Source organism: Panthera tigris, chromosome A2 (assembly GCF_018350195.1).
Source record: "Panthera tigris isolate Pti1 chromosome A2, P.tigris_Pti1_mat1.1, whole genome shotgun sequence".
Lineage (NCBI taxonomy): Eukaryota > Metazoa > Chordata > Mammalia > Carnivora > Felidae > Panthera > Panthera tigris.
Window position 1 is genome coordinate 52,570,819 of NC_056661.1, and position 16,085 is coordinate 52,586,903.

Genomic DNA, 16,085 nt, shown 5'->3' on the forward strand with positions numbered 1-16,085 from the left:
TAAACTCCAAGAAACTAGTAAAGAAAAAAAAAGATTTGGTAGAATTCATCTATGAAGCCATCTGGTCCTGAACTTTTGTTTGCTGGGATTTTTTTTATTCCTGGTAATCGATCTATTCAAATTTTTTATTAATCCCTGCTTCGATTTTGAGAGGTTACATGTTTCTAAGAATTTATCCATTAGGTTGTCCAGCTTATTGGCATATAATTTTCCATAATATTCTCATATAATCCTTTGTATTTCTGTGGTATTGGTTTATTACTCTTTCATACCTGATTTTGAGTCCTCTCTTTCTCTCTCCTTCCCCCTCCCCCTCCATCCTCCTCCGTCTCTTCTCTTTTTCTCCTCTCCTCTCCTCTCCTCTCCTCTCCTCTCCTCTCCTCTTCTCTCTCTCTCTCTCTCTCTCTCTTTCTCTCTCTTTCTCTCTCTTTCAATGAATCTGGCTAAAGATTTGTCAATTTTGTTGATCTTTTCAAAGAACCAGCCCCTGGTTTCATTGTGCGTTTTTTTGGGTCTAGTTCATTTATTTCTACTTTAATCTTTATCATTTTCTTTCTCCTACTGATTTGGGGTTTTGTTTGTTCATTTTCTAAATCTTTTAGGTGTAAGGTTAGGTTGTTTGTGTGAGATTTTTCTTGCTTCTTGAGGTAAGCCTATATTGCTGTAAATTTCCATCTTAGAACCACTTTTGTTGCATCCCAAAGATTTTGGACCATTGTGTTTTCATTTTCATTTGTCTCTGTATTTAATTTTGATTTCCTCTTTGATTTCTTGGTTGACCCGTTCATTGCTTAGTAGCATTTTTGTTTGTTTTTAATGTTTATTATTAATTTAGAGAGAGAAAGAGAGAGAGAGTATGCATGTGAGTGGGGGAGGGGCAGAGAGAGAGGGAGACAGAGAATGCCAAGCAGGACATGCAGTGTCAGTGCAGAGCCTGACACGGGGCTGTATCTCACAAATCATGAGATCATGACTTGATCTGAAATCAAGACTTGGATGCTTAACCAACTGAGCCTCCCAGGTGCCCCTAGTAGCGTGTTTTTAACCTCCGTCAACATTCATTCTTAAAAAAAAATTTTTTTAGGTTTATTTATTTACAAGCGGGGTAAGGTCCGAGAGAGAGGAGAAAGAGAGCCCCAAGCAGGCACTGTACTGCCAGAGCAGAGCCCAACATGGGGCTTGAACTCATGAAACTGTGAGACCATGACCTGAACCAAAACCAAGAGTCAGCCCCTTAACCAGTTGAACCAGCCAGATGCCCCAACATTTATTCTTATTGTTGATTCCTGAAAGGCAATGTGTCTTTTTTTTTTTTTGTGGCTACTTTTAAGATTTACTTTTTATCTTTGCTTTTTATCAATTTGTAGGTTCTCTTTATTATCTTACCTGAGGATCCCTGAGCTTCTTCAATCTGTGGGGAAGATATGTCCTCACATTTTGAACATTATTTGCCATTTTTTCAAATTTGTCTTCTTTTCCATTCTCAAAAATTTTTTCTACCTACTGAGAGTCTTATTACATGCTTGTTAGACATTCTGACCATGTGTCAAATCTATATTACTTTCTATTTGCTTTTCTTTTGTGCTTTATTTTGGGCATATAGTATTGACCTATTTACTGATTCACTAATCCTGTCTGCTGCTGTATCTAGTCCACTGTTAAACCCATCCAGTGAGTTCTTAATCTCTGATACTGTTTTTGGAAGTTGTAGAAAGTTTTTTGGATTTTTTTATTTTTGTAGATCCTGCATTCAAATAATCTATCTTTTCATCCAGTTTTTCTGCCCTTTTTCTTTTGAAAGTTATTTTGAAATCATTGCTAAATCAAATATATGGATCAACTCTGCTTTTAATCACTGTTTTATCTCTTGATAATTGGGGCTTTTACAGTTTTCCAGGGTGGGAGAGAATATTTAGTAAATATTTATTATATGCTAAACACTGTAAATGATAGATTTACTCCAGATTGTGTTGTAGTATTCTATAGAATATTTAAATTTGTTCAGTCAGCTAAGTTACTAGAAGACCAGTTTGATTCTTTTGAGACCTTATTTAGGGAAGATCTATTTCCGTGTCCCCTTACTGCTCAGTATGATTGATAATCTTATGGGTGGCTTTTCTGAGTTGTAAGTAAATGTTTGGTACGCTCACCTATGTCTTCTACTCTGCCTTGGCCCCAAATCCAACATCTTTCCAATAGTGTTTAATACCTAATTCCATTCACTCACAGTTCTCAGCTTCACAGCACATACTTTCTTCCCAGACTTTTACGAGTCTCAGCCATCACTCAGTAGCCTGAGAATCAGCCAAGGAGCCAAGAGCAATTTCCATGTAGATTTCTGGGTTCAGTCCCTCATGTTCAACCATTTCTACCACCTGGCTCCCCAAACCTCAGCCATCTTAGTGACATTGAACTTACATTTCTGCCTCACCCCTGTATCAAATCCCTGCTGGAGTTTCTGTGTTGGTTGTTCTTTGAGCCTGGTAACTGTTATTTTATATGTTTGTCAAGTTTTTATTGTTGATGGCAGGAACATGAGACTGACACCATCTACTTTATCATAGAAATAGAAGGTAGCATTTTGCTATCTTGGTTTTAGTTACATGTTTTTAGACACCCATTTTTAAAGGTGTGATATATGGATAATTTTTATTTTAAATTTACTTCAGGGTAACTATTATTCAGTAACATTTCCCAACATTGCTATTTAGATGGGAAATGACTATTTTTTAGCTTCATCTTTATGAATGTATGAAGGTTTCAATTAGCCTCTTCAGCTTTGGTGCTCACTGTATTAAGAGATAGCTTCTTTGACATTTGCTTGGTTTGAAAATTGTCTAGTGTTGAGAGTCTGCTCTGGCTTGACCCAATTTCCTGGTAAGCATAGTCCCAGTAACAGCACATCTTGGCAAAATGGACCTGTTGTCCTGGGTGACTGATTATGGCAGCCATTAGAGTTTAATATCTTTGGCCTTCAGTTTTATCTCCTGTGAAAATTCAGCCACTTCAGGGGAAGAATGGCAGAGTAGGCTGTATTAGTCATTCATATGAAAACAACTTATCAGATCCCTTCTTATAGACCTGGTTTAATAGTAGCTGGGGAGAAACTTTTGTAGTAAACTCCTTGGTGTCTGAGGCAGTGAACAGGGACATACAAGGCGGGAAAGTGTACATAAAATAGAAGGGATAAAAAAGATAAATCTTATCATTGTTTTAACCCTTCCCATGGAGCTAGGCTCCTTCAGTTATTTTATCTGTTTCCTCAAGAAGTTCTTAGTGCATTGTGATAGGAACTATGGCAATAAAGCAAAGTCTAAAATTATACAAATAGGGGCACTTGGGTGGCTCAGTCACTTGAGCATCTGACTCTTGATTTCAGATCAGGTCATGATGCCAGGGTTGTAGGATCGAGCCCCATGTCAGGCCTCTGCACTGAGCTTGGAGCCTGCTTAAGATTCTCTCCACTGCTCACTCTCTTTCTCTATCTCTCAAATAAAGAATAAAATGATACAAATAGGGTGATAATAAAGAGTAAAATCTAAAATGATTAAGGTAGGCTGGAGATATGCCAGAAATCAGCAACATTGGTTTCTTCCTAGGGGGGCTTTTGAGTGGCTGGGCATTAAGGATGGGAGAGAGACTTCATTATGTAATCTTTTCTCCTCCTGAAACTTGAACCATCTAAATATGTTACTCTCAAAAAAAAAAAAAAAATCAAGCATGTTTATTTTTTATCCTTCCTATAACATCCTGAGAGTAAAAGGATATTATTATTATTTAAAAATATTTTTAATGTTTATTTATTTTTGAGAGAGACAGAGTGCAAGGAGGGGAGGGGCAGAGAGAGAGAGGGAGACACAGAATCAGCACAGAGCCCAACACGGGGCTCAAACACCAGGACTGCAAGATCATCACCTGAGCCGAAGTCAAGACGTGTAACTGACTGAGCCGCCCAGGCACCCCAAGGGATATTATTTTTAAACCCTCAAAGATAATAAAAATAGGAGAGCAAACAATGGCAACAAAAAAATTGGAGTCTGGAAAGATGGCACTGTAGACTGAATGCTTGTGTCCCACTAAAATTCAAATGCTGATCACCAATGTGATGATAGTTGGAGATGTGGGACCTTTGGGAGGTGACTAGGTCATGATGGCATTAGTAACCTTATGAAGCAGACCTCAAAGAGGTCCCTTGCCCCTTTCACCATGTGAGGACACAGTGAGAAGGTGTGATCTATGATCTAGGATCTATGTGATCTATGATCTAGATCTATGATCTAGGAAGCAGAATGTCACCAGACACCAAATCTGCAGGCACTTTGATCTTGGACTTCTCAGCCTCCAGAACTATGAAAAATAAATGATTATTGCTTAAATTACCAAACCTGTGGTGTTTTGATATAGCAGCCCAAACTAAGACAGATGGACAGCAAGGAAGTTAAATTCTAAGCCAGCCAATAGAGAGCCAGTTGTTTCCACAGAGCTACCTGAAGGCTTGGGAGTTGGGGACAGTAGATGCATCTGAAAATGAGACTTAAAACAGGGTTGTTTGAAAGTCTGACTTAAGAGGCAGTTAGATCCCTAGCCTTTCATGCTAGCTCTGCACAATAGGACACCTGCCCACCCCCACCCCCAACTCCAGGTAGGAAACTGAAATTTTACTTTCTGGTGAGAATAAAACAGAGTTTCTGGACAAGGCCATAGCAGAGTTGAAATTAGGGTATGCAGCGCTGCAAACACGAGATTAAACAAATGTTTACATATCAAATACAGAGAGACCAAACCTTCTGCCCACACCCGGCTACCACAGCTAGGTCGTCAAGCTTAAGTACCTCCAAGACAGGAGAGAGGATTCTCTGTCTCCGGAATCTGACCACCCTGAAGAGAAAATGTCAAGAGCGCTGTGACATGACAGCTCAGCCAGATGACCATACAGGGAAATCCACAGTAGACCTCAGACAGCTTTTGAGTAACTCATTAAATAGGAGCAGAAACCAAGTATTGCCAGGCATCTAACTTGAAAGACAGAGACTAAACTAAATTTGAAGGAAATATACTGTGTCAAGAGAAGAACATTTTAGATAGTCGAAAAATTTTCTCTATTATTTATGTTCTCAATGAGTCAAAGATATTAAATTCATGAAACAACAAAGGGCCATGAAAAGTGATATTCAGATAATGAAAAAGAACTCTCAGACATTAAAAATATAATAATTTGGGGGCGCCTGGGTGGCTCAGTCATTTAAGCATCTGACTTCAGCTTAGGTCATGATTTCGTGGTTCACGAGTTCAAGCCTCTGTGCTGACAGCTCGGAGCCTGGTGCCTGCTTCAGATCTGTGTTTTCTTCTCTGACTGCCCCTCCCCTGCTTGTTCTCTATCTCTCTCCCTCTCTCTCTCTCTCTCTCTCAAAAATAAAACATTAAAATTTTTTTAATACTTAGTAATTTTAAAATTCAACAGGGTTAAATAATAAAATTCAGAGTGTCTTCTAGAAACTAAGACAAAAGGACAAAGAAATGAAAAATAGGAGAGAAAAGATAAGCAAAGTAGTGGATCAGGGTAGGAGTGCCAACATCCGACGACAGAAGTTGCAGAAAGAAAAACAGAAGACACATCAGAAAAAAATATAGAAGGAGTTAAAGAAAATTTCCCAAAATTGGAAGGCTCAAGATTGTAACATTCAGTGCTGTCAGCACAGAGCCCAGCACAGAACTCAAACCCATGAACCACGAGATCATGACCCAAGCCAAAGTTGGCCACTTAACCCCCTGAGTGACCCAGGTGCCCCAAAAGACTTGAGATTCTAGATTAGAAGGGTCTACTTACTACCCAGAGCAGTGAATGGCAATAACCCAACACCAAGGCCCATCATAATGAAATTTCAGAACTCTGGGTAAAAAAATCCCTACCACTTAAAGAGAGGAAAAAATAGGGTCATATATAAAGAACCAAAAATCAGAATGGTTTTCGACTTCTCAATAACTACCCTGGAAACCAGAAGCCAATGAAACAGTGCTTTCAAACCATGAAGGAAAATTATTTCTAATCTACAATTCTGTATCCAGCCAAATTGTTAATTGAATATGAAGCTAGAATAAACATATTTTCAGATACACAAGATCTCAAAAAATTTACCTTTTATTCACTCTTTTTGAGGAAACCACTGAAGGACAAATGCTGGAAAAACAAGAATAAACCAAGAAAGAGAAAGACATGGAAAATGGGAATGGGGGGATGGTACACAAGAGGGAGAGAGTCAGAGGAATCCTCAGAATAATAGTGAAGGGAAATCTCAGAATGACAGACCTGAAGCAGTAAAAGCAACTAAAACAGATCGGATTAGGGTGGAAGGCTCCAACACATTTTGTTAAGAAAGTGAAATTGCTTAAATACCTAATTTGTCTGAGCATTTATTTAGGAGATTTAGACAGTTGGCAGAAAGTTTGGGATTAAATTATGGGTAAATACTTAAGAACACAGTAAAACAAAAAAGACAGTTTGTTAAGTCCAGGGAAACAACGTTGCAGAAGAAATGTAAAAGTAATCCTAGCATATTACACAGCTCACCTTGATATAACACTTAGATACTGATCAAAATGGAATTATAATTATATTGACAAGATAAAAGGAGGGGTAGGTAAGAGTTTGTGATTGTGGGGGTGAGGGAGCATTTAGTACAAGATAGCTAAATCCTCATCTACCAAATGGGAAATAGATACCTAAAGCTTAAACCTGAGGGAGGAAAATCATGAACTCAAGAAGTAGCAATATAGACATTAAAGATTTTGTACCCAATTCCTATTTCAGGAGGAGGGGGGTTCCCCACACACCACACACTTCTTTGACACAGCTGAGTGTCCTACCATTCAACTCAATTCTGGCACTATCTACCCAGAGCTAATGTCAGCTTCTACTGGTTAAAGCTTAGTCCCACAGGATTGCCCTCCGCTTCAGGTGCCAGTCACAAGTCCATGTTATTATCTGTACTTCTGACCAGTGGACTATAAATCAGCAGTTCTCATGACCCCCTCCTTGGGCTCAGTTAATTTGCTCATGGCTCACAGAACTCAGGAAACCATCTTACTAGATTACTGACTTTTTACAAAGGATATTAAAGTATATGAGTCAACAGCCAGATGAAGAGATACATAGGGTGAACAACAAAGGAGCTTGTGTCCTTTTAGAGTTTGGGGCCCAGCACAGTGGCACAAAGGAGTGTTCTAGTTCACCAATGTGGAAGCTCTCTGAACCTCATCCTTCTGAGTTTTTATGGCGCCTTCGTTATATAGGAGTGATTAATTAAATCATTGGTCATTGGTTATTGATTCAATCTCCATTTCCCCAGAAATTACGGGGTGAGACTGACATTCAAAGCATTCAGAATGCTGGAAAGCACATGGTGTGGTGATGGTAAGATCTGGAATTGACTCCTGGCTCTACTATCAAAGTCACCTAACCTCTTTGAGAATAAGATAGGGGCACTAATAATCACAGGGTGATAATAGGTATCAGGCAGAATAATGTATATGGGAATGCTTTGTAACTAGAATATTCCTATTACAAGTATTGGTTTCAATTAGTTCCTTTAAGTGTTGAGTTTGTCTGTACAAATGTACCTTCTATCCCTGGTATATTAATATTATTGACTCCAGGTAGGCTTGTGTATTAGTTAAGGTATAGGTTAAAGTACTGTTAATAGGGAGATCCAAAAATATGGCAGTTCAAACAAGACAGAAATCTGTTTCTCTCTCATATAACGGTCTAGAGCTATGCTATCCAATATGGTAGCCACTAGGTACATGTGGCTATTTACATTTAAACAATTACAATTAAATAAAATTTAAAATTCAGTTCCTCAGTTGCGCTGGCCACATTTCAAACACCTAGTAGCCAGTTGACTAGAGGCTGTTGTATTGAACAGCACATAGAGAACACTTCCCTCATCACGGAAAGTTCTGTTGGGCAGCCCTGACCTAGAGGAGCGGTCCAAAACTTCAAGGGTAGCTCTGGTATACAAGGTCATCCATGGACCTGAGTTTCATGAATACTTTCGCCCTGCTATCCTCTAGTAAGACTTCATAACACATTTTTGGTGCCTTTAGTCCCTTTGGCATTATGATAAAGCCTACAGACTACCTCACAGAGTAATATTTTTAAATGTATAAGATAAAATGCATAGAATTACAATGGCAATTAATTATGTTGAAATATAATTGTCAAAGTATAAAAAAATAAACTCACGATATAGTAGTCTGTGCTTTATTAATACACCAAGTAATGATCTAGTGGCAAATCTAATGGCTACTGTAATTTCATAGTATTGATGAGTGTGTGTGATTTTTCAAGATAATCCACAACAAGTATAATGTGATATGTACATATCTGTATTTTCAGTTAGTGACAGTCATGGATATGGCAAATACTACTATGTTTTGTTCCCTACATATTAACTGAAGGAAATGCTAAGTTTCAGATAGAGGCTAGTAAAAATAAAGTTATATAGTTTTCTTCCCATCCAAGTTTACAAACTAACATTTCTATTTATGGACCCCTTGGGGGGGGTGTGGAATCCAGGGTTAAGGAGCCCTGCTGGGTGATGTCAAAGCTGGCTTGTCAATGCCAGGTCTATACTCTAGAATGTGGGAAGGGGAGAGTAAATAATTTCTCTTTTAAAGGACATGACCTGGAAGTTGTTCCCATCCCATTGGCCAGCAGGCAGTCACATGACCACCTGTAGTATAAGGCAAGCTGGGAAATGTAGTCTTGAGGGTAGCCCTTTACCTTGCTATTAAAAAGCTTGGAGGAGTTCTGTTAGTAAAAGGAAAAAGGGAAGAAGCGGTATTAGGATAAATAGCAGTCTCAGCTTGGTTCTTCAGTATGGAATTAAAACAAAAAAATTGTTTTTATTTTTAAAAAATGGCTCTTTTTTTCCTAACAGTCTGTGCACTCTTCAGGTCTAAGTCAGAAATGTGAGAAAGAATTTCACTCTTACTAACTGTGGATGGGCTTCCACAGTGTCACCAGTTCCTGAGGTATACAGTGTCTAAGGGATGTAACAAATTTGGAGCTGATGTTCCCCAATTCTGTGCATATGCTGGCAACCTTGTTATTAGTTCACAGACAACATTTTCACCCCTCTCAGAGTGTATGTGTTCATGCTCAAAGCAGACTCAGTATGCCATTATCTGTACTGAGGGAAGCAGTAACAAATTAGGCATCTACTCCTGTCACCAGTGACCAGTAGTCTATGTGCAAGAGAGCATAAAAAGTAGGAGGCAGGCTTTTTCCAAACAAACATTCCTTGAGCAAATGCCCTTTAAAGTTTAAAATAACAACTCTTCGGGTTGTACAGGCCTTTAACTTTTTAGAGAGCTTGAAGTACCTTAACTCTTCTTATTTTATTAAAGTACCCAGATCATGGGGGGTTTTCGTTATTTTTTTTTTAACTTAGTTAAATAAATAGCAGTTTTGATTCAGCACCACATGGCCAACAGCTTTTAGCTTATAAATGAAGAGTCTGAAAAGGCATACTTACAGGCGAGACCCGTTGGCTTCTGGCAGGAGTGAGGCCGAGCTGGTCCAAGCCCAGAGAGCACTTAAAGGGCCAGGCAACCCCTCATGCACACCTCTCGTCTCCATCCTGGGGGGTTCTGGTGGAACATGAAAACTCAGTATTATTTACTTTAAAGTTCCTGATTGTGAGCTCCCAAGGGGCAGGCACTGGGGTCTTCCTAGCCCCCCCGAATGCTGGTGCAATTCCCTGTACATCACAGGCGCTAGACATATGTTTGCTGACAAATCGCTTCTATTTTATGAGCATTTATAATGGCCTTTTAAATAAGTGCCATTTTAAAGTTTGCTGAATGAAGTGTGGTTTTTATTTAGTCTTAGGGTCACCATTGTTTTATTTGTTTGGCCACCCTTCCCCCCAGTCCATCGCCAGTTTAAAAATGTGATTCACCAGGAAAATATGACTCCGTTAATTGAATTAATTTTAGAGCCAACTTTTCAGGAACCTGTCTATTTCTGTAAAGTGAGATCCACTCGCAAGTGTACCATTTGGTGCCAGCACTCAAATTTTCCCTGACTCAGTTGCTCCAGTGGTGTTTCAAATGTCTTCCCATTATATCAGGCAGCCAGTGCCCCATACTTGTGAGGATTATTTACAGGGTCTTGTGATTCAGCCCAGGATCTGATAGTGATCTTGGTCGGGTGATATAAATAGTCTAGGATTTGCCAATGGCTATTTTTATAAGGGAAGCTTTCGAAGTTGATTTCTTTGAACCCAGAATGACTTTCTCCCTCTGGCTTCCCCTGTTTTCCTCTGCCACTGGGGAGATCCTCTTTTCTGCGGGCCTGTCTTTACACCTCCTCCAGCCAGCTGGTGTCTGCAGAAATCAGAAGGAAGATACGTGTTTGACACAGAGTTGCCTGAAATCCTATATCTTCACCCCCTCTCAGTATCATCTTTCTTTCATCCGGCCCAAGAATGGCACCCACCCCGCCCATCAGGCCACAGGATCTGTGGGACTAGCTGCCTTGTCTGAAATAGATACCCAATGGCTCTCAGGCAGGACAATTCCCTACATTCATACCTGAATGTATATTTTACAATATTACCTTTTATTTGTCTTTGTAGACTTGCCCCTGCCCCAAGTTGGGGGGAAAAAAAAAACCACCCAAAACGCTCAGTAGAGTTACTGTTGATGAACCAGACAGCCTCATTTGAGGTAACCCCAACTGTATGTGTGGCCAACACCCCTGCCCCAGGTGGTGCAGACTCTAGAGTGCCTGCTCAGGCCTTCCCTGAGGATGTCTTGGCCCCACGTCTCCAGAGCTCTCTTTCCTCCTTGTGAGGTACCCCTCCCCCCACCCCACACACACAGTACATGTGCTGTCAGCCAGGAGAGGCTCGCCTTGGGGTGCCACCCTCTCTTTGCATCCTTTCCCCAGGTTTTCATGCTGAAAACAGCACATTCTCAACATGAAGCAAAAATTGATCCTGCTCTTTTTCATCCTGTGTTTTTGACCATGCTGTTCTTGGCACTCAAGCTTCTAGGCTTGGGGGTAGAATTGATAGCTTCAAGTGTAATAAGTTAAATTGGTCGGCAGTATGCCATGTGTAGCCTTAGCTCCCCTGGATAATTTACCAGCATCTGTGGCTTCTCCCACCCAGTGGCCTTGAGTGTCTCCTTAACTTCACAACTGGCTTGCCTCTTGGAGCCCTGCCCCCTCCCTCCCACCCCCCAGTCAGCTCTGAGGGCTGGAGATCTTTCTTACTTCTTGGGCCAAGTACTGGAAGTAAAAGAGATTGTTTCAGTCTCTGAGTTCCACCCCAGGGTCAAGGGCCCCAGAGCCTGGTGCTGCAGTCTGGCCAAAGGGACCACAAAACCAGGTCACCAGTCAGTCCATCCATGCCCTGAGCTTTGGTTCTGCCTCTGCCTGGGATTAATTGTCCCATCTCAGGATAACTATGAAGATCAAATGAGGTATTAATACTTGAAATACTTTATGAAAGGTAGAAAGATAACAGCAAGAATAAAAAATAGTGGGTACTATTTTATGGGCATCTCTTGTGTCCCAGGTACTTTGTTTAGTGCTTTATGGGAACTATCTCATTTACTCCTGACAACTACTCTTTGAAAGTATTAATATGCCCGTTTTATAGAAAAGGGAAAGTGAGGCTCAAAAAGATGAAGTTACTGGTCAGGATGCCATACCTAGAGAAAGTGGTAGAGTCAAAATTTGAGTCTGGTCAGGGTGAGTTTAAGGCCTACGCTCTCATCTATTAAGTAGAATATTTCCCTTCCCATTTCAGGATTGGTAAGAGAAACATAATTAACTTCAGAGGTGGGAATTTACAGCATTTTGTTTGGGATATGTATTTTACCCTCCATTTTCGAGTCAACAAGCAAGTTTCTTGTGCTTAGGCCTTATTTCCGGAGCAGAAGGAACTCAGTGGTTTTCCCACTGGGAGAGGGAGACATGAGATGTGTCTGTCTGTTCCAGGAAATGCCACCCCCTCTTGTCACCCACACTGCACCACCCCAGTGCACTGACGATACATTAGCCAACTCAATGATGACTCTGTTGTGTAAGCCACTAGCTGTCAAGATGACTAAGGCTCAGACAGTGCTCCCTGCATTTCTGTTTCTGTGGTTGACAGTGGATTGAGTAGGGCATTTAGGCCTGCTCTACTTGTAAGAACCTTTGGGCAGGTGAGTTCATCAAGCCCTGGCATAGCACATGGTTAGCCACAGGAGAATGAGACATAAAAGGCTTGGTTCCTGTGTGGGGTCGCCATCCTGTAGCAAAGACAGGACAGGCATTGTGACTAATCAGTGTGTGTATAATTGGCAGTGTAGAAAGAAGTGCATCCACCAGGAAAATTCAGAGAAGGGGAAGCCTCCATGAGAGTTTGATCTGGTTGCTGGCGCATATGGGTAGAATGGCAAGGAGAGCGAAGAATGTTCCAGATATGAGAAACAGCCAGGCGTATCTGGTCAAGATCTCAAAACGCTTTGTTCCTGGAAGAATTTTATATAAATTGGGTTTTAATCTTAATTCAAGAAAAGGCACATATTAAAACTTGCCACTTTTCAGAGTGTTTATGTCTTAACTGAGAAATCGTGTAATTCTGCTCAACAGGTCTAAGTGTATGTTTACAAAACCTGTAACTGTCAGTAAGGGAATTTAAGGGCAGTAAGGAAGATTATAGTGGTGGTGGCTACATAGACATATGTGTGTGTTAAAACTCACAGAATTGTTGGGGTGCCTGGGTGGCTCAGTCGTTTAAGCGTCCGACTTTGGCTCAGGTCATGATCTCACGGTTTGTGAGTTCAAGCCCCACGTCAGGCTCTGTGCTGACAGCTAGGAGCCTGGAGCCTGCTTCCGATTCTGTGTCGCCCTCTCTCTGCCACTCCCCCACTTGTGCTCTGTCTCTATCAAAAATAAAATAAATGTAAAAAAAAAAATTTTTTTTAACCTCAGAATTGTTCACCCCAAAAAGTCAGTTTATTACCATATGTAGATTTTTAAATGATTATTTTTAAGTGCATAAGGTTAATCCTTCCCCTCCAACAGCTTATAGCTTAATGAAAGACGAGACAGTAAACTGTCAGGGCACCTGGGTCACTCAGTTGGTTAAGTGTCCAACTCTTGGTTTCGGCTCAGGTCATGATCTCATGGTTTGTGGGTTCGAGTCCCACATCAGGCTCCATACTTACAGTGTGGAGCCTGCTTGGGATTCTGTCTTTCTCTCTCTGCCCCTCCCCTCCTCTCTCTCTCTCTCTCTCTCTCTCTCTCTCTCTCTCTCAAATAAACTTTTAAAAATTAAAAAAAAAAAAAAAGGAGGAAACTGTCTTCCTTAGGTAATGTAGTGTGTGACAACAGAGGTTGAACAGAAGAACATTGTGGGGGCTTGAAGCCAGCACAGAGCACTGCTGGCTGGGGAAACCCAAACCATTCTGATAGTGCGTGGCAGTATGCAGTGAGATCTGGGAGTGAGAAACTGCCAGAATAAAGGCATGGGAGCAGGGAGGTGTGTTTTGAAACAGCTCACATTCTCTTTGGGGTGTGTGTGTGTGTGTGTGTGTGTGTGTGTGTGTGTGTGTTTAACATACGACATAATTCCTAAGCTGTTATTTGTTGAGCACCCACTCTGTGCCAACAGAGTACTGGGGATTCCGAGATGAGTCCTCATCTGCATTTCCACCTCACCAGAGAAGATACACAGATGGCAGAACAGCATATGAAAAGATGCTCTATATCATCTGTCATTGGGGGATTGCAAATTAAAGCAATGATGAGATTCCACTACAGACCTGTTAAGGTGGCCCAAATCCAAAACACTGACAACAACAAATGCTGGCAAAGATACGGAGCAACAGGAGCCCTCATTCACTGCTGGTGGGAATGCAAAATGGTACAGCCACTTTGGAAGACAGTGAGACAGTTTCGTACAAAGCTAAACATAGTCTTAGAATCCATCCAGCAATCCTACTCCTTGGTATTTACCCAAGTGAGTTGAAAGCTTAAGTCCACACAAAAATCTGCACACATATATTTATAGCAACTTTATTCGTAATTGCCAAAACTTGGAGGCTCCAAGATGTCCTTCAGTAGGTGAATAAACTATGATACATCCAGACAATGGAATATTATTCAGTGCTAAAAAGAAATGAGCCATCAAGCCATGGGAAGACACAGAAGAAACTTCAGTGCATATTACTAAGTGAAAGAAGCCAGCCTGAAAAGGCCACGTATGGTATGACTCCCACTATGTGACAGTCTGGAAAGGGAAAACAATGGAGGCAGGAAAAGATCCGTGGCTGCCAAGGGCTGGTCGGGGGTAGGTGAGAAAACAAGTAGGCAGAGCACAGAGGAGTTTTAGGCAGTGGGAAAAAAACCCTATCCCTGTTCTCAAGGATGTCTGGGCTAGCTGGGGGACACAGACCCCCCAGATCAGAGGGAGGTAGAGGAAGTACCCAGAAGAAGCCAGAGAAAGGAACTGACTGGCCATAGGGGGCTTCGCTAGAGGTTTTCTAGGGGAAGAGATACATCTTAGAGATCTATCTCTAGATACATCTAGAGATGACTAGAAAGAGCTGCAAAGAGAAAGAAAGGAAGAATATTCTAGGCCACAGAAACTTCACATGCAAAGGCCTAGAGATGAGAGAGAGAGGAAGAGAAACCATCTGTGACATAAGAGCCGCTCAGCAAAGCTGGGAAGGACAGACAGGGAGGCTGATGCCTGGACGGGCCAGGCCGTGCGAGGCTTGCTGAGGCACACAAGTACACGAACTTCATGTTTAGAGCTGTGGGGAGAACCATGGGGTTTTGAGCAGGATGACATGATCAGAAAGATCCCTGCTTCAGAAAGATGGCCACAGAGTGGAGAACAGATTGCAGATGATAGGCTGGCTTGAGGAGGACAGTGGCTTGGCTAAGAGCAGGCCAGAAAGATGTGGATGAGTTGAGAAAGTAGAATCTGCAGATGCTGGTGATTGGTTGGGTGGTGAGTAAGAGAGAGGAAGGACTCTGGTACCTCTCTGGGCTCTGGTTCTGGTTTAGACAGCCAGTGGTGGCGGGAGCAGGGGGTGCGGGATCCACAAAGGAGGATGAGGGTCAGGGAGAGGAGGGTTGGGGAATAGGCTAGAAAGGGGGATTAGAACAGTGCTGTTTGCCAACGTGAACACTAGGTAAGGGAAGCCCAGGGAAGACACAGCCTCACTGCAAGTCGCTGTTTTGTTACTGCTCTTTTCTTTGGTAACATCAGACTTCAGCCAGACCCTGGAATATAGATGGACATCTGGGAATTGTTAGATTCTAGAATAAACATTTGACAGCCTTTGCATTCCCAAAGTGGCCCATACCCAAACTGACAATCGGGAGCTTGCCTGGAGAAAAACTTGATATGAGCCTCAAAGCCAATGTAGTTAATTAAAAGAGAATAGCTTTTATTAAATTTTAACAATTATTTCTTGAAGTATTGAATTCAGATGGTAAGGTAAACAGTAGAAACAACCTTAATCTTTCTTGACCCCAGTTTTCTCATCTGGTAAATGAGGGAAACAGACCTGTTGATCTCAAAGTTCCCTTCCAGCTCTGAAATTCTAGCCTAATAAAATTTTTCATCAAGGTTTTTTTTTAAAAAAACCTCTATGTGAATAAACATAGAGCTCTCCCTTATTGAGCCTCAAACATTTTTTAATCCAAAATTTTAATGTTGAAACTCCATCTTGTCAGATTTCCCGGAGTGTAAATCCTCTGACCAGTATGCTGTTATTGTTTGAAAATACTGTAACCTCTGAAGCTCTGACTGAGGGAGGAAAGGAGGAAAGGGGGGGGGGGGAGGAAAGAAGAAGGGGGGAGGGGAAGTTCCATGTTTCCAGCAGTGAATTTCCTGATACTAATGCTAGGAAAGCCTTACAACAATCTTGCGTCCTATAAGGAACCCAGGCGCAGTTATAATCCTCATTTTTTGTTCGTGATAACTAATTTTACATACTCCTTAATCCTCACGGCCATATGATGTGAGTAGGTGTGTTATCTTCCTCACTTTACAGATGAGGAAACTGAGGCA

At 41.3% G+C, this 16,085-nt stretch overlaps 1 protein-coding gene across 1 annotated transcript in view; it reads left to right on the forward strand.

Annotated features, from left to right (window-relative positions):
• The window catches only part of ATG7 (autophagy related 7), a 250,881-nt gene that overhangs the window by 195,664 nt on the left and 39,132 nt on the right, over positions 1–16,085 (forward strand). The window lies entirely within an intron of this gene.